Source organism: Danio rerio, chromosome 2 (genome assembly GCF_049306965.1).
Source record: "Danio rerio strain Tuebingen ecotype United States chromosome 2, GRCz12tu, whole genome shotgun sequence".
NCBI classification, from domain to species: domain Eukaryota; kingdom Metazoa; phylum Chordata; class Actinopteri; order Cypriniformes; family Danionidae; genus Danio; species Danio rerio.
The window spans coordinates 48382165-48401742 of NC_133177.1; the positions used below are offsets into that span (position 1 = coordinate 48382165).

At 34.3% G+C, this 19578-nt stretch overlaps 1 long non-coding RNA gene across 3 annotated transcripts in view; it reads right to left on the reverse strand.

Moving 5' to 3' along the window:
• The window catches only part of LOC101886114 (uncharacterized), a 73398-nt gene that overhangs the window by 17781 nt on the left and 36039 nt on the right, over positions 1–19578 (reverse strand). For 2 of the 3 annotated variants that reach the window (XR_012393934.1, XR_012393933.1), the window contains exon 2: positions 5390–5620. This is a non-coding gene — a long non-coding RNA (uncharacterized lncRNA). Of the gene's footprint in view, positions 1–2974; positions 5167–5389; positions 5621–19578 lie in introns of those variants that run through there. The other variant, XR_012393932.1, reaches the window with a different exon arrangement.

Sequence of the window (19578 nt, forward strand, 5' to 3'; positions counted from 1 at the left end):
TGTTTTTGTTTACTGTACATCCCTCAAAAACAATTGTAGTTGTCACAAAGTAATTACCTATTTAATAATAATAATAATAATAATAATATTTTAAAAATACATAATAATAATAATACTACTACTACTAATAATAATAATAATAATATTCATTTATTCATTTTCTTGTCGGCTTAGTCCCTTTATTAATCCGGGGTTGCCACAGCGGAATGAACCGCCAACTTATCCAGCAAGTTTTTCACACAGCGGATGCCCTTCAAGCTGCAACCCATCTCTGGGAAAATAAGAATAATATATAAAATACAATTTCTGTAAGATTTACTGTAAAAATCTGGCAGCTGTAGAGCATAAAACTCTAACATACAACACTGATGAGAGAGGAAAAAAACATATTACCATAGCAATGTCAACAACAAAAAACATAAATAGTATAGTGTCCTTAATTTTCAGTTTTTCACCATTAAAATCAGGGCTATGGGGGGGACTCATATTTTCTCATAATGCCATTTTGGGTTGATCATATTTGGCAACCAAAAATTCTGTGCATTACTAATAGATTTAGATTTTTTTATTCATTTTCTCATAAAAAAAACATTCCTTATTAATCAGTGTTTTTGAATGAATCTGTTGAAAAACCTCATCCCGTGTAACAGTCTTTAGTCAAAGTTTCAGATTACTTGGTTTACTCCATTTTGATCACTACCATAGACATCAGTGTTTATATTTAACTTTAAACTGTAAACTTGATAACATCAAAAGCGCTATACCCCCAACTGCTATAAACGTTAAAAAAATGCATAATTATTGACCTTTCCTGACACTTTCATGGGGATTTCCAGGCCGTCCAAATACAGGTGTGTCAGCCAGACAGTAAACATGTCATATTGTGATATTCCAAGCATTTAACCTTGAGGAAAACAGTTCAAGTACTCATGCAATCCCAGTTCACGCTTTCTGAAGCACAAAAAGGTAAACCCCAATTTAACCTTTGACCCCTAAACCTTCAGGAATGCTACTGGTTACATTGTTTCAATAACCCCCAAAGGAAAGAAAGCACATATGCATGCATTAGTGTGTGTGTGTGTGTGTGTGTGTGTGTGTGTGTGTGTGTGTGTGTGTGTGTGTGTGTGTGTAAAAGAGGCATTTAGAAAGCTGTCAGGCTTTAAGTAAAAGTTCAGCTCAGTTATCAGCCCGAAGGCTTTCTACAGGTCACCTGCGACAGACCTGAACTCAGAGACCGTCTGGGACTTTGACTCTCTCAAACCCAACACACACACACACACACACACACCCAAATACTGGTTTACACGCACGCAGCTGTTTTCTACACTGCAGACAAAAGGATGTTTGTCAGACATGCCTATGCACAATGTTTCCTATTGTAAAAATCAGTGGCTGGACAACCCACAAGCCATTCAATCTCTGGCAAATCACCACTCAGACACTCAGCTTCCTGTTAATCACCACCGAGTCCATTCAAAACCCCTCACACAGCAACATAGAGAGACAAGGAAGAAAAGACAGAGAGCGGAAGACGTCATGTGACTAGTAACCTTCCATAAATATAATGAACTATAAAAGCTAATTTATGATGACCAAAACTACTTAAAGATGCCAAAAAAAAAAACAAAAACAGATGCTTACAAAGCCTGAAATTTTCATCCAATGTTTTCGCATGTTAAAATATAAATACAACCTCCCTCTAAAACGTACGTAATTAGAACATTTGAATTCTACTGAATTATAAAAGCAAATTTATGAAGACCAAAAACAAACTACTGAAGACGCCAAAAGACAACAAACTGTAAATGTTCTTGCTGACCAAGTCTGACATTTATCTGATGTTTTTGTGCATTAAAAAATTAATTTAACCTCCCTCCGAAACTTCCGTCGTTAAAAAGTTTGAATTAGAGTGATTTATAAAAGCCAATTTATAAAGAAGATCAAAGACAAACTACTGAAAAAAACAACAGACTGTAAAGTTCACGCTAACCCAGTCTGAAATGTTTATCTGATGTTTTCGCATGTTAAAAAATAAATACAATTTCCCTCCAAAACTTCCGTCATTAAAAAGTTTGAATTATAATGAATTATAAAAGATAACTTATGAAGATCAAAAACAAACTACTGAAGATGCCAAAAAACAACAGACTGTAAAGTTCTTGCTGACCCAGTCTGACATTTCTCTGATGTTTTTGTAAATTAAAAAATAAAATACGACCTTCCTCCGAAACTTCAGTCAATAAAAAGTTTAAATTATAGTGAATTATAAAAGCTAATTAACAAAGATCAAAGACAAACTACTGAAGACGCCAAAAAAACAACAGACTCAACGAGCTAACCGATCTCAACGATCTATTGTTTTCGCAAGTAAATACGATCTCATTTCCAAGTACTAGTACTTTTTTTTCACATGTTCTGGACTTGCCCCAACTTAGAGCATTTCTGGAGGTTAATATTTGAAACGTTATCTGTGATTCTTCAGCACAAGCTTGATCCAGATCCACAGGTGGCACTGTTTGGGGTTACTTCAGAGGATAAACAGTTGCCTTCTTCAAAGTGTAAAATCATTGCTTTTTTGACTTTATTGGCACGTAGGGCTATTTTGCTAAAATGGAAGGATTCTCATCCTCCCACCCATGCTCAGTGGATTAGAGAAATTATGTCTTGTCTTAATTTAGATAAAATCAGGTTTTCATTAAGAGGGTCGGAGGGGAAATTTTTTAAGGTGTGGCAACCTTTTATAGATTTTGTGGAAAATCTCAAATAATTTGATTTTGCTGTACATATGGTGTGTATGGTTATATGTTGGTAAAATTTCTTGATTAAATGTTTTTTTTTATTTTATTCTTTATTTATTTTTTGTTTTTTTATTATTATAAATTATAATTTTGTTTTTGTTTTTTTTTTGTTTTTATTGTTATTATTATTTTAATTATTATTATTTATTTTTATTTGTATTTAAACCTACATGTACAATTGTATAATTGTTAATTTTTGGCTAATATGAGCGCTACCCCGCTGTTGGACTGGTATGGGTTTGAGGTTTGTATTGTTGTTCTTTCCCTTTGAAAAACTGAAAATCAATAAAAAAAATATTTAAACAAAAAAAGTAAATACGATCTCCCTCCAAAATTCCTTCATTAAAAAGTTTGAATTATAATGAATTATAAAAGCTAATTTATAAAGAAGATCAAAGACAAACTACTAAAGACGCCAAAAAACAACAGACTGTTAAGTTCTTGCTGACCCAATCTGACATTTATCTGATGTTTTTCTATATTAAAAAAATAAATACGACCTTCCTCTGATACTTCTGTCATTTAAAATGTTAGAATTGAGTTTTTTTTTTTAGTTTTTAACATACCATAGAAACAGTTTTGAGAGGTGTTGTGACCACTCAGAGCCAGCGTACAACAAAAGTCCAAATTTCAAAATGCCGTCACTTGCAGAACAGAAAACTTTATGACAAACAAAACAATAAGCTGGTTTTGATGCCTGATGCACATCTTTCCTATGCCTCAGTTTGATGTGTTTGTGTGTGTCAATACTGTACATGTGATGGACTGCTCAGGATTAATTAGTTTTTCAAAAATTTCTGATATGTGGCTGCAGTATCACTAGCAAAGTGTCAAAATGCCACTGATTTCCTGAAATAAACTTTGAATTTCTGAATAATCTCGCGCAGCTCTTTGATAAGGTGGTTAACTCCCTTTCCTCTGAACGAAATGAATGAGGTGAACACAATATTTCTTCCATAGTTTCCATTTTGAAAAAGAGATGGAACAAGGCATCAATGCTTGAACTGAATCTGAATTGTCGCAATTAATTTCACAATGGATTCATTAATTTGCATCAAACTCGCAGTCCAAGGTTTTTGAGCAAGACAAATTTTTTGTATACGAATACAAAAAATGCATATGGAAATTTCAACGTGCAAAGACCTTAACAGTCAGGTTCCAGAAGTAAAAACTTCACTCATTTCCTCCACAGGGACATATATTTTTAACAAAAACTGATAACCTTTGAAGTCAGACTTGCTATGAGTTCTCAGGGTGTTCATTGATATGGCTTTGGTGAACTGATCTGTACACATTTATTCGACACTGAATTTTAAACAAGCATGACTAGTTTGTGCAAAAAAAAACTACATTACCCATGATGCTGTACTAAAAATTCCACCAATCAGAGTGTAGGAGCAAGCAAAGTACAAAAAGGAGATCTGTAGCTCCACCCACTTCATTGAAGCACATCAAATTACTTACATAAGGTCACTCCAAAAATTGCAACATTTGTATTCATAATCACTGCATGTTTTTGTGATAAACCTGAAATCTACAGCTATAAAAAAAATCACTTGAACATGTAAGATTGTAGTTATGGGTGCAGTTAAAACATATTTTTGTTTATTCTAGAAATTTCTTCCTTTTTTTTTAATAAAAATTTAATTTAGAGCATTTTTTTAAAATGGAGCAATATTTTCAGACAATACAAATAACAATTATTATTTAAAAAAAAACAAACCCAACAGCTGGATTTGTCAAGGGTTTTGCACTAGATAACAAACCACTAGGAAGAACAAACTCAACTAATGTAGCTCTTCTTTAAATAAAAGACAACTTACTCTAAAACCCCTAAACCGATCAAAACCGCAAACCAGCTAAACAGCCCCATTATAAACCCAACCGCCAATCTGAAAGCACCAATTAAACAGCCCCACCTTAAACCATCAATCAATCACGCCCCCCAAAAAAACGTACACTTCTCCTCAGAACACATCAAAAAGCTGCCCCTTCCCTTCACCCTGAATGCCCCTCTTTCTGAAGCCCGTAGGAGTGGCGGGATTCCAGAGTACAGTGAGACTGTTTATGCCACGGATCACAGCAGACAGACATAAAGCTTTCACCCGGCCTCCCTCACAGAGCGGCGACTACATTAAAACCACATAAATCTGCGCGAGTGGACACGCAAGAATGTGCATGAGCGTATTAACCAAAACAAACCTGCTGTCAGTCACAGAAACCCAAGCCCTGCAGATGTGATGATGTCTCAGTGTGTGCTGAAAGAATAGCTTCTACCTTGCGTTTTCGGTCAAGAAATGGTTTTCATCGCTCCCTTTTCCCTCATTTTTGATTCACGGCTTATTAAAGGCTGTTCCACAGACGTCACCTACACATGGAAAGCCATTACATAGTCATTTTTAAATAAGTATGTATGGAGCCCTTATATGCTACGTTGCCTAATTTTTCTTGGAACGCACAAAACTGCAATAAATCCCTTATATGAAGGGCCAGGGGCCAAAACCCAAACAATCATTTACGTAAAATATATTAAAAGCATGTCAGCCTTTTGGAAAGTCCATCATTTTTTTGTTTTGTTTTGTTTTTCTTACTCAACGCTGTAGTATTTCATCCCTCACAGCTTGCGCTTGGAGGTCCGATGAGGACAAGATGTGCGTGTGTGTGTGTTGGAGTTCTCCAAGTTTATTTCTGTTCCTGCGTCGCGACGCGTTTCTGCCAGCTCAGCGAAAACCCCTGCAGCTTCTGGAGACAGAGCGTGGGTGAGAGGGAGACGCAAACCCACAGTCAAAACTTCAACAGATCCTACTGTCCTGCTCGGCCCCCTGAAAAACACACAGAAAGCACACGTTTTCATGAGCGCGCTTTAACTTTTCGGCCCCCGAGCACCTCAAACGCAGTAGAAAAGAAAATCACATGGCATCCCCACCACACAATACGGTCATAAAAGAGAAAGTGCACAGCTATGGTTGGCTGAAACAAAAGGTCGGGGACAGACAGACCGTCGGGCACCAGAGCCACATCCACAAAAGATGAAGCCCTGGATTAAAGAGTGCTGCACAAAACCATATGACTGATACAAGACAGCCTGGCCTGAAAGAACCTCATCAAACACAGCCATAATTTGGCCAGGGTGATATAAAAAAATGCATCTCCATACTTGAAAATCGTACAATATTATTATATTTTTCTTATGAAAATGAATAAGGTGATATATTTGGATCAGAATATTTAAACCAATGTCAAAATCAAAATGCTTAACTAAAACTTTACAAAAACATCCGAAGAGTTTAGATGCAAAAACCTCTAAGTGCCGTCTGAAAATTTGAAAATTCTAAAACTTGCATTTTCCTTAACCTCATATGTTTATGTTCAGTTATTTCCAACGCAATCTCACAGCAATTCATAACTTTTTGATTTAGTGGCTATTCCATATGAATTCGTACAATCTAGTTCATACAATTTACTATTTGCTCATCACCCAATGACAGTTAGGGTTAGGGGTGGGGAATATACCGTAAAATAACGGATATTAAATTACAGAAATTTCCTTAAATGTAAATTTCTGGTCAATTTCAGCAATTTAATATCTGTTATTTTATGGTAAATGTCTGTAATTTAACGGCCATTATTTTACAGTTTACGGACAATTTCATTAATTTATTAATTTTGGTCCCACTTTATAATAAATTAACTAATATGTACTTACACAGGAATTAATAGTTTGTTACAATGTACTTGTTGTGTTTATACATGTATTTATTGTGTACTTATGCTTGATTAAATACCTGTATGTAATTACATCTGTAATTAACTTCTTTAATTACATTTGTAAATACACTGCTGACCATTCCCTTCACCTTAACCCACCCTTAAACCTACCCACACCACCAAAACTGTCCATAACCCAACCCCTATCCCAACTCAAGAGCACCACAAGTGTTCTCAAATACAATAGGAACACAGTAAGTACATTGTAAGGACACTTAATATAAAGTGGGACCTCAAATTTTTTTTTGTGTAGTCCCTTTATTAATCTGAGGTTGCCATAGCGGAATGAACTGCCAACTTATCCTTGATTTGTTTTGCGCAGCGGATGCCCTTCCAGCTGCAACCCATCACTGGGAAACATCCATACACACTCATTCACACACATAATTTAGCTTACCCAATTCACATATACCACATGCCTTTGAACTTGTAGGGGAAACCGGACCACCCAGAGGAAACCAACACCAACACGGGGAGAACATGCAAACTCCACACAAATGCTAACTGACCCAGCACAGGCTTAAACCAGTGACCTTCTTGCTGTGAGGTGATTGTGCTAGCCACTACACCGCTGTGATGCCCCTAAACTTGCATTGTATACATTAAATTTGATACTCCCAAAATAATTCCACGTAAATAGCCCTGACTATCACTCTTTAACCTGAGAATCATTACTTACAAAAACAATCTGACAATATTTAATACACTGTAAAAATGCTGGGTTACATACAACTAATTTGTGTTGGGACAACATGAAGGAATTAAGCTAACTTATTAGTCTTAACAAACTTAAATGGATTAACCATAGAACGATTAGGTTCCCCCCCCAAAAAAACTCAAGAATTGTGTTGTTTCCCTTTTAAATAAGTAGTTTGAACAAACAGCAAATGTCATTCTTTGAGAGTATATAAATGTCACACCAGGACACGACTCAAACTGCCTCAGGTGAACTTTCCACAAACTAAAGTGGAAGCTGGCCTTGTCACAAAAAATAAAAAGTTCACAAAGCCTATATGACAAACAGCAAACTCACACACTGGTCAAACAATCACATGTGCGCTGACAGGAAGCGGTGGAGAGCAGCGGGGACGTATGTGGCAACACAAAGAGCTTTAATCTTCCTTACAAAAGAAGGAAACACGCCGTGTGATTCACAAGCCAACACGACCACACGATCGCAGCGGAGACCCTCGAGTCTAACGTTTAACTTTAACACTACACTCTTTATTTCCTCCGCTTCTGTTCCTCTCCCTCTTCACCTCTTTTCTCTCTTCTCAACGCCTCTGCAGGAAGCGCACACTGGAGTTTATTTTCCAATCGGACAAAAGGAATGCATGCCATTTCCTGTACATGCCGGCTCCATATGGACATATGAAGAAATGCATAGGTCTAATAGTAGGGTTTTCCATGCTACATGAAGCAGGCAGCCAGAAGTAAAATTAACTTGCTTCAGGGGTAATTGATGTGTTGGTGCTCTTTAGATTAGGTATTCATAAAGATACATAAAAAAGCATAATTCCAAGGCACTTAAGAATAGATGAACAAGTTAAAAAGTTCTTATTGACATTAAATAAAACTGTCAATAAAGACTTTTCAGCAATTTTTTCAGCAATTTTTCAAGTGCCTTGGACTTAATAAATAATAAATAGATTAATAAATAAATACTTTTCCAGTCTGCCAAATGCTGAGAACTGGACATTTAATATAAAACAGTGCTACATTAAAATGTATGAAGTTTTTGGCCTTTTCGGAGATGGGAAAATGCAGACTATGAAGGAATTAATGAACAATGGTACACAATTTAAATGCCGTCTTTCAGCAAAAACATGCCAACGCAGGGCAAAAAACATGAGAGTCTTGAGTCCCACGTATTAAAGTTCAAAAGTAATATTGTCTTTATTATTTGACTGTTGGCAAAAGCCCTGTCCCAAATGTCAAGATATGTTCATGCATGTTCTAAGAGAGATTGTACTTTGATGACATTTGGAGCTTTCAAAACAGGCAGTTACTACAGTCACCAGCATTCATTATCAATTATAACACCCATGATCAGAGCACTTTTGTTTTTATCGTTTGTTTAGGGGTCTCCTACAATAGATTTAATGCATCCAAGGTCTAAAAAGTACTTTATTTTTCCATATTATATTTTAACAGAGTGAAATGATTCGTTTGATTCATTTGAAGATTCATTCATTCTACACCTATCCTTTCCAAGAGCATACTTTGCTCTGATTGGCCAATGCCTAGCTTGATTGATCTACATGGATTGATTCATTCATTCATTCTGCTTCAGCTTAGTCCCTTTGTTTATCAGGGGTCACCACAGTGGAATGAACCGCCAACTTCTACAGCATATGTTTTAAAAAGCGGATGCCCTTTCAGCTGCAACCCAGCTTTTTGTGGGGGAAACTGGAAATGGTTTCTGCAAACTGGACATACTGGCCCAGCAAGTACTCGAACCAGCGACCCTACTTGCTGTGAGGCGACAGTGCTAACCACTGAGCCACCATGTCGCCAGTCTATGTTAATTTTACTATACAAATTTGAGCAGGACTTATAAGGACTTATTATTGCAATGTTTCACGATTGCAAATTCAGTGTTGTTTTTATATAATAGTTCACCAAACAAAAAGTTAACATTAAATGAGTAATATTTGTAACAAAACGTCGTCTTATTTTTTACCATCCCTAATTTACTTATAAAGTCTCTTGCTTTGTTTCTAAATGATTCTCTTTCAATGTTTTTTTTTTTTTTTAGTAAATGATTTAGTGGATAACTTACTGAAATGATAGTTCACTCAAAAATGAATATTCACTTGACATCAAATGGTTATAAACCTGTATTAGTGACATTTTTCTGCAACCATTATATTTACAGCAAAAAGAAATACTGCTAAATGTCAACTGCTACCTGTTTGCTTCTAAATGAATCAATCAATTTGAATGAATTACATTTTTTAAATGAATGATTCACTCACTGAAGGAATAATTCCATTAAGAACATTTACTCTCATTGAAATTGCTGACCTCAAACCTTTATTACGTTCACTTTTAGGTATTGACATTCACAGCAAAAAAAGAAAAGTCAATCACTACCCTTTTCCAAAAATTTTAAATGATGGCAGAAGGTTTTTTTTTTTTTTTTTTTTTGGTTGAACTATCCCTTTAAGACAGGACCGCCATTTATAGACCCTTTTAGCATTCTGGGTTTTTCAGTAGCGGCAGGCGTCTTAGTTGGGTAAACTTAGAGCGCAGTGAATTGGAGAGTACAACAAATATATTTTTTTACAATCCTATTTGCTGAAATAATAAAAGGAAAACTCCACGATGTTGTTATCAATACATTTAGAAAAAAAGAAAAAAATTTGTGAGACTGATGACGGCAGCCAGAGGAGAGAATAACTTCAAATTTACTCTCAGCCCCATAGACGCTGCATTAAACACTCATTTTTTTTAATTTGATGCAAAGATGATATAATACACACAGAAATGCATATTAATGTTACTACAGTTTTTAAAAAAATCTAAATTTTTTTAAGAATTAAGGTGTCATAGGTGTCATTATAAATGCCATAACAGTCTTGTGAAAAGACAGTTGTAGTCAGAATTATTAGCCCACCTTTGAATTTTTTCTTCTTTTTTAAATATTTCCCATGATGTTTAACAGAGCAAGGACATTTTCACAGTATGTCTGATAATACTTTGTCTTATGGAGAAAGTCTTATTTGTTTTATTTCGGCTAGAATAAGAGCACTTTTTAATTTTTTCAAAACCATTTTAAGGTCAAAATTATTAGTCCCTTTAAGCTACTGAACCTAGTTAAGCCTTTAAATGTCACTTTAAGCTGTATAAAATTGTTGTCAAAAGTATATTAGTAAAATATTATTTACTGCCATCATGACAAAAATAAAATAAATCAGTGATAAGAGATGAGTTATTAAAACTATAGAAATGTGTTGAATCTTCTCTCTGTTAAACAGAAATAGGAAAAAATAAACAAGGGAGCTAATAATTCAGGGAGGCAAATACTGCAATTCTGACTTCAACTGTATAGTAGATTCTTGCCAATAATTTGACCTTTTAAGTAAATCTAGCCACTGTCACACTTTGAATGGCTTTCACACAATCAATTTGTGTTGAGACAACATGAAGGAATTAAGTTAACTTATTAGTTTTTACAAATGTAAATGGATTAAACATAAAACAATGAAATTGTCCCAAAAAATTGTGTTGTTTCAGCTCAATTTAAATAAGTAGTTTGAACAAACAGTAAAAGTCATTTTTTGAGTGTGTGAAAGACCATGAAAATAATCAAAATCACTTTTAGATAATCCAATCATTAAAGAATTGCCAACATTTTGGGTCCTTTCAAAAGCTTTAGGCACGCTCTACTGTAAGAGTCCCAAGATTTGAATCATTATGTAGGTTTTGTCCTAAAAAGAGCATCTGCTTTGGCGTCTGCTGAAAAAAGACAAATTGGTGGCTTCTACTGAAGACAAATTGAGAAGCTTATGAAAAGAGCACACTTTAATGCGGAAAAAATAAGATTTAAAAAGAAAACTTTTCATGCCAACACTTTGGTCTGATCTAAGACCAATTCAGAACCGTACGTCAAGGTTTATATGGTCATAAGACTTGAGTACTACCACTTAGTATATATAAAACATAGAGGTTTGCATTGGAAACAAGCTGGCTCTGCATGTTTTTGGTCTTTCCTACACTCAAAAAAATGATTTGTTGGACTTACATAAAAAAAGAGTGTCAAGTGGTTCCACGTAACTGTGTTGAGTAGTTTCAACAAGTAACAATATAGTTGAATTAACTGAAGAAATTCAGGTAAAGTTTACAAAATATTCCTTAGTACATACAACCCAATTTAGATGTGTCATTATTACATTTTAGTTATATGTATATTTTACTTAGTAATGTTATGTAAAAATTATGAACTTTCAATATGTAAGGTGAACACTTTCTTTTCTTTTTTTTATTCACTTTTAAAGTATGTGCTTTACAAGTGTAAAACCTAAATAATCAAACATTTTTAGAAACAAAATGAATTTATTTTTTTGCAAGGTTTTGCAACATACACCTAAAATCCATAAAACAATTTCAATTTCACAGGTCCTTTGAAACAAATACATGAAAACAAAGGATTTACAGTAAACATTTACAAGGTCTTTTAAAGTGTAACTGGCTTTAAGAATTTGAAATCTTAATTTGAAAAATTAAATACATGGAATGTTAAAATACTTATAAACTCTATTTCTGATCTTTACAATGAATAGTAAGAGTAACATTCAAACTGACCTCGATTTTTGTAAACATCCACAAATGGTTGAAATAGCAGTTTGAAGAGGAATTTTTTATTTTTTTTAAACACTTTGGTCAATAGTGAACATTCTTACAATGTGCTACTTTCTTCAAATATTGTAATACGAATTTAAAAAAGAAAATGTGCAAGGACATTATTTTTTCAATACTGTCACGAAATGCTACATTGCTTAATTGCTGATATTTTAAAATGTTTAAGCGATTGTTAAAGTATACAACTAGCCTCTATTTATGACAACCCCCACCAAAATAACATTTCGTTTCAAAAAGACACAAAAAAAAACAATGTTTATTATTGACCAAAATGTTATTTTACTATGAGCAACTGCAAATAAAACATTTTACTTGGAAAGAGAAAAGGAAAGTTTAAGGCAGGCAGCATGTCACAAACTGCCAGTGTTCAATTTTGTATATCTGAAATCGCTCGAGCCATTAGTAATGAAAAGATAAAAACTGACCTATAATCTTTGTAAATAACCAAACAATTAAGCCATTTAAAGTTGCAGAACTTCATTTAAAATTTTGGTGCCATCAACAAAGATAACATCACATTAATTTTAAAAACAGAAACAATTTAAATGTCACAAAAAAAGCTTCTTCCTCTATTTCTTTAATTTGTCCAGAATGATGTACTGATTCAGCCAAGTTTGTTCTTGAGTTCTTGAAGTCCCAGCAACACTTTGTGGAAAAACTCAGGTGTATTTCAGGTCTGAAGGATAACTGAGACTCAAGCTGTATATGACTCCCAAAAGAAGAGCACAAGCCTTGGTGACATCCCCAAGGTTCTGAAGCACTTTCACTCCCTCAACAATCAGTCCAACACCTGATGGTGGGTCACAGGCTTCTGCACCTTCAGGTCTGACGATGTAGATTATAAATGAGAGTATTGGCCATGTCTCTCTCTCTCTCTCTCTCAGAGTTTTCAAAGTCTGTGTAATATAAAACACAAATACAGTACCACTGTTAAGTCAGTTTAATTACATCAAAAATACAGATTGTAAATTTAGTGAATTTTGTATCAACTGTCCATTCCTCAATCTTTACATTAACGCACCTGCAGTGACTTACAAAACAACTTTACTGTGTTTGTTAGGGTTAGTCTGTACTTTTGATAACCCCAAGTTAAATATACTTTGTGTATTGATATTCCTTGATTATATTATGTGAATTTATGTGGTGGCATTTTAAACATTCACTGCTTGAAAACACTTACAGTATACTCCTTCATGAGGTTTTCATAATCTTCATTAAGATACAGAGAAAATGCTCTGAGAATGCAAGCTCTCCCGAGTTGAGATGGAATCATTCTGTAGAAGAGACATTAAGTATAAACAATGAAAAAAAAACCATACTAAAGTGGAAATTATTTACAAGCATCTTAAAATACAGTTAACAAACCTCATCAATGGTAGCCATCACTTTCCAAATATTATGCCCTGCAATTCATAAAGGTAAAGTTGGTTTTATACTTGGATATAAAGACATTATATTATTAAGGAGAATTTCAGAAAAGTATTCTTTGCAAATTCTTAATTGGGAAATTATATTAGCAGCAAATGACTATTAAAGTACAACATTGTTCAGATTGAATTAGACCTGTGTTAATGTTGTTTAGAAGTCATACGTGCATGATAAATCTGATCAAATATTGAACGTAACATGGTAAACAATATAGAGACTGCTAAATGATAGAATGTGTGAATATAATTTATAATTTGTTACCTCTTTCTGCAATTCCTATAGAGGTAAAGTTGGTTTTATATTCTCACATTTGTTCATTTAGCAGTCTCTATATTGTTTACCATGTTACGTTGAATATTCGATTAGAATTAGCATGGGAGTATGACTTGAAAACAACACTAACACTATTTATTTGACTGTGAACAATTTTGTACTTTGATAGAAATTTACTGCTAATATGATTTTGCTATTTAGAGTTTGCAAATAATACTTTTATGAAATTGTATTATTAAGGGGAAAGTCCGAATGTGTGAATATAAAACCAACTTTACCTCTATGCAAATCCTCCTCCTCTACGGGAGATGCTGGCCAGCTTGCTGGAGTAACTATCCAGTTTTGACATGTTTGAATTAGTGAGACAGAAGTGATTCAACAGCAAATTCAGCAACAATCTGTAGATTTAAGACACAAGATTATAGTAAAGATAGCTTTTATACAAGGCACTGTATCACTGTTTTTTAGGTGGTTATGGATGTTACAAAAATATTTCTGACTCTATATTGCTGCAAGAACACATGGCAATTGAACTTGGCTAGCGTTACATTTGGATGTAACCCAGTGTTCTCATTTGCATGGACAGAGGTAAAGTTGGTATTCGCACATTCGGACTTAATAATAAAATTTCATAAAAAGTATTATTTGCAAACCCTAGTGAAATCACATTTGCAGCCAATAACTATCAAAGTACAACATTTTCACAGTCAAATAAACAGTGTTAATTTTTTCAAGTTATATTTGCGTGGTAATTCTGATCGAATAACTCAAAGTAACATGGTAAACAATAGAGACTTCTAAATGAACGAATGTGCAAATATAAAACCAATTTTACCTCTATCTAAAATTAAGATGGCTGTGTAGCGCATTCCATGTTTTAAATTTACAGAGAAACTCGGAATAAGTGCATAAAAAACGCGACCATAATGTCTATGCACTAATCTAGTCATGACAGTTATTTTGCAGTCTTTGCACTGCCACGTGCTTTCCTTGAGAAACACGAGTCAGTATAACTAGCTAAAAATGCTAAAACTCAAAAGACTCCAAAATACACTGATAACATAAAATAACATAATTCTGTGAACACTTTTCCTAGCGATATTTAACAGTAAAGAGTTATAAAATACTCTTACCTGACAAAGCCACCATCTTCTACTCCTCAATGTCTGCCTTCCGTTCTGTTCCGGTGCTCCGCCCATAGGTAAGCTACGGTGTCCGCAAATATCCAAACTTAAGAGGGTTTTGCGATTTACTCCACAATGTTAAGTTCTCCAGTCAAACCCTTATTAGGTAAAGCCTACAGTACTCCATTTTTGTAGAAATAACATAGTTAACTTGTGTAAATTGAATTACTTTTATGTTTTATGTAATGTGAACAAGGATGGGTATAGTAAAACTAACAATAGGGAAAGTTCATTTTTTTGAGTGTACACTTAAAGTGAAAAAAAATAATAAACAAGCAAACCGTCAAACTACACTCATTAACATGAAAAACTAGCATAGCTAAATGTTCAGTTCTGTCATTTTGTCTCAGATAAAATGAACAAAACAGACTCTTTCTCCTTGACACAATCAAAACGAATTAAACTCTCAAAGCAGTCCCCACTCATTTTTCACACAGAGAGGGGTAACGAGTAAAAAAAGAAAAGAGGAAAATGAAATAAGAGAAATGAACGGCTCATTGCTTGTGCATCCTACAGCAGTAGGGTCCCACACTGCGCCCAGTGGGGTTTACAGCATTATGGGTAATGAGAGGGGGAAAAACGAAATGTTCTAATGGTTTAGACTAGCTGGGTGGTTGTCTGTTTGGAAGTGAGAAAAAAAAAGAGGAATCGTCGCTTTCTGTTTATGCCATAGACACTCAGCAGAACACTGTGTTCTTTTACTGTACATGTGTGTGTGTGTGTGTGGTCGCTCTTCAAAAGGTTCCAACTTATTAAGTCTGCAGATCACAGATTCTATCCAACAATACAGAGGTTTTATAAAAACTGACATCTTAGGGTTTCATTTTTAGCCATTTGGATGCTTTTTAATGTAAAGCATTAGTTTAGTTGTGTTTTTTTTGTTGTTGTTGTTTTCTTAAGCTCTTAATGCAATCACATGTGTTCGCTTGGAAACTGCTGTGTAAGATGTCTGTGGTTAAATCCTTAGTCATAAACACATGGCATATTCTCCAGTCAGCACCTTCTCAAAATGTTTTTAAGATCGTGTTAACAATGGCTTTTTAAAGCGTTTTCAATGAAAACTGGAAGTTAAAACTCAGTTTTATAATAGTTTCTCAGTTCACATAGAAAATGGTCTTTGTCTAAAATTTTTCTACAGGGGTTTCGGTGTAAGGAATTGTCAAAGATAAATTACAATTATTTAAAAAAAACTACAATTATGAGGGATAGTTTGCATACAAATTAGAACTACCGTGTGGTTTAGGGCTGTCGATAAAATCGATACCGAAAGTTATTAACAAAAAACATCATTGTCAATATCGCTAAAAAAATATTCAGTATGTAGTTTCAAATGAAGGCTAGAGTTTTATTAAAATGAGGCTGCTGAGTGCGTGCCTTGAAAGCAATGCCAATAAGCTTAGGGTGTAAGTTTGTCATTTCCAATGGAGGAGCGGAAGTGAACTGTGCATTTTCCAGCCGCACCTAGTTGAAAACAACTGAAATTTTCCGAATGCTGCGTACGCACCACGGTTCATGTAAGTAGAACTAACCAATCTGCTTCACACTTTGTATGGAATATACATATTTCACTTCTGGTCAAAATAACAACACAAGTGAAAAGAAGTGCGGTGGCTAGCAGCTGTGAGATGATTGTAAATAAAAAAAGCATGTAAGGATGTCGCCAGTGTGGCTTTTTGGTTTCTTTTCTTGTGCATCCCAGCCACTAGCTCCTCATCTGAAAGCTTTTTTAACGTAGGGGTAATGTTGTCATTCAACTTTACAATTTGTAATGTTGCAATATCTATTTGAATAATGATGTCTGGTTCCTTTAGTTGAAAGCTCAAATTTGCTTATCATAATTTGTGTTGTTTACAGAGTTAGAGGTTTACTGTATCATTATTATTCACACCGTACAGATGTTGATCTGCCTTGAAGATTACTTAAATTCTTCAGCATTTGCACATTTTATTCATCAAGTTTGAGTCTCATTAACACTTAGGTTTATTTGATTATAAAGAGATGAGAAATATGTTTAAATATTTTTGCTTTTGACTGTTAAAACTAGTTGCCTTAGTAATGTTGGTAAAATAAAATAAAGTGGGCAAATAACAAAAAAACTCCTAACATTCCTAAATGTATTGTTAAAATATAATCAATAGTTATCAATATTGAATTATATGAAACATGATATTGTGATAATTTGTTTTGCAATATCGCCCAGCCCTAATGTGGCTTTGAACTTTTCTTTCTCAGTTTCTTTCTTCTGTCCTGGATATTTTGAAAAATGAATGGTTGCTGGCACCCACTGACTTCATTAGTCGGAAAATAAATATATTAGCTACAAGTCTTCTTTAAAACATCTTCTTTTACGTTCAATAGAAGACTTGTGGAGCTGTGCATTGATGGATTTGCTCTTGGTTTGGACTTTTAGCAAGAAAAATTAAACCACTAAACTGAACTTCAACTCTGAAAACTGGACTGACAGTTTCAATTTACAAGAAGTTCTACGATAAGCTGCTTTGACATAAATCTACATTGTAAAAGCACTATAGAAATAAAGATGAATTGAATTGAAAGAAATTCAAATATGTTTTGATCAAGTGAAGGGTGAGTAAATGATGCCATCATTATTTTTAGTTGAACTATCCCTTTAACTAACAAAGAAGCTATTTCCACCAGTAAAATGACTGTCTGTAAGACTTACTAAAGGACGTTATTGAGATAATCTTTAGAGCTAATTTGTGAGCGCACACTTTTAATTACCGCCTACATTTGCCAACTCGAAAAGCTTTTCTCTGTAAATCTCCAGCTACTATGTGCGAAAGTAGAACCTCATTTGTCAGTCGAGGTGTCACTGAATTTTCAACACTAGACTAACATCAAATGAAAAAAAAGAAAGAAAAAGAAGCTGTGAATGGAAGCTGAAATGATGACGTTTGCAGCTGACAGCCTTTAAACTGGCCGGGAATCAAAGACGCAGCAACGACACCAACACTGAAACTGAGCAGATTGTCTCAGCTTTTTGATTAAGTTTGATTTGATATCAGTTTTCACACTTGGTTTTCTGTGAGCTCAGCCCATCTGCCACAGATAATCATACAGTACTCGAAAAGACCTTATTTTAGTCATAATAACTCAGCGCAGTGTTTAGCATTTGTAGGTTTGTGGTAAAGTTTGAAATGTTCATTTATTTTCATATTTAAACTGCACACTCAAACTAATTTTTTTTTTGCAATCTAAAATGTGACTTTGGACCACAAAACCTGCCTTATGTGCATACAGCCAAAAATAGATTGTATAGGTCAACATTATCGATTTTTCATCAAAAAAATCAGCAGATTGTTAAGTAAAGTTTATGTTCAGTGAAGATTTAGTAAATTTCCTACTGTAAATAAATTAAACCTTAATGTTTGATTAGAAATGTGCAATGCTAAGTACTTCATTTAGACAACTTTAAATGAGATTTTTTTTTAACCCTCAGATTTTAGAATATTGTCCTATTCAAACAATTTATTCAGATTATGTAGAAAAAGGCACTTTTAACTAGTTTTGTATGGTCTATGTTCATAAATATAAAACACTCTGAAGTCACTATTTAAATATTAAAGACTCTAGGAGGGGGATTAGGTTAAAGTGCAGACACATCAACTTTAAGAAAGATTAAAGTTAAGATTTTGAGCTAAAAACTGTCCAAATGTCAAAAAACAAAATGTACTTAGTCGAGAGTTTAACAAAGTTTTTCGATTTTTACCTTTTAGACCACGACTAATGTTCTACATGAAAACGTAGTAAAAATCAGGGGGCTTTTCTTTTTCTGGATTGCTTTTTTTAAACACTGCGGTTGGATTTAGCAAGGCAGGTGGGCACTGGTCAATTGGTGGTTTTTAAAATACTACTGGTTGGGTTTAGAGAGGGGGTATCGGTCAGTTGGTCAGTCAGTCAGTCAGTCAGTCAATAGCTTAATCATACTTGCTTGATGTGTAAAAACCAGTCAGATTCAATTTGGCTTCTGCAAGAACAAATGAGGTTTGTTCTCACTTCAAGCATGTACACTTGTATAAAATTAAATAAATCAACACAGAACGGTTCGGGAAAGTAGGTAAGACAAAAACAAAAGCTAAAAAATAAAATAAAATAGTTAATAACAAGGTGAGAATGTGGTCAAATCTGAAAATGTAGTGAAAATAAGGGGGCTTTTCTTTTTCTGGATTGCTTTTTAAAACACTGCGGTTGGGTTTAGAAAAGGGGGTGGGCGTGTCAATCGGCGCTCTTTAAAACAATATTGGTAGGGTTTAGGAAACAGGGAGGGTGTGGATATCGGTCGGTTGGTTAGTCTTGATGCAGGAGAACCAATTAGATTTATTTTAGCTTCTGCAAGAACAAATGAGGTTCGTTCTCACTTCAATCACGTACACTCCCAAAAAAAATTTATAAAATAAACTGAATCTGCACAGAATGGTTCCAGAAAGCAGGTAAGACAAAAACAAAAGCTAAAAAATAAATAAATAAACAAGTAAATAACAGGGTGATAATGTGGTAAAATTTGAAACCGTAGTAAAAATCAGGGGGCTTTTCTTTTTCTGGATTACTTTTTAAAACACTGCGGTTGGATTTAGCTAAGGAGGTGGGCGCTGGTCAATTGGTGCTTTTTAAAACACTACTGGTTGGGTTTAGTGTGGGGGTATCGGTCAGTCGACAGCTCAATCATACTTGCTTGATGCTTAAGAATTAAAAAATCAGATTAATTTCAGCTTCACCAAGAACAAATGAGGTTTGTTCTCACT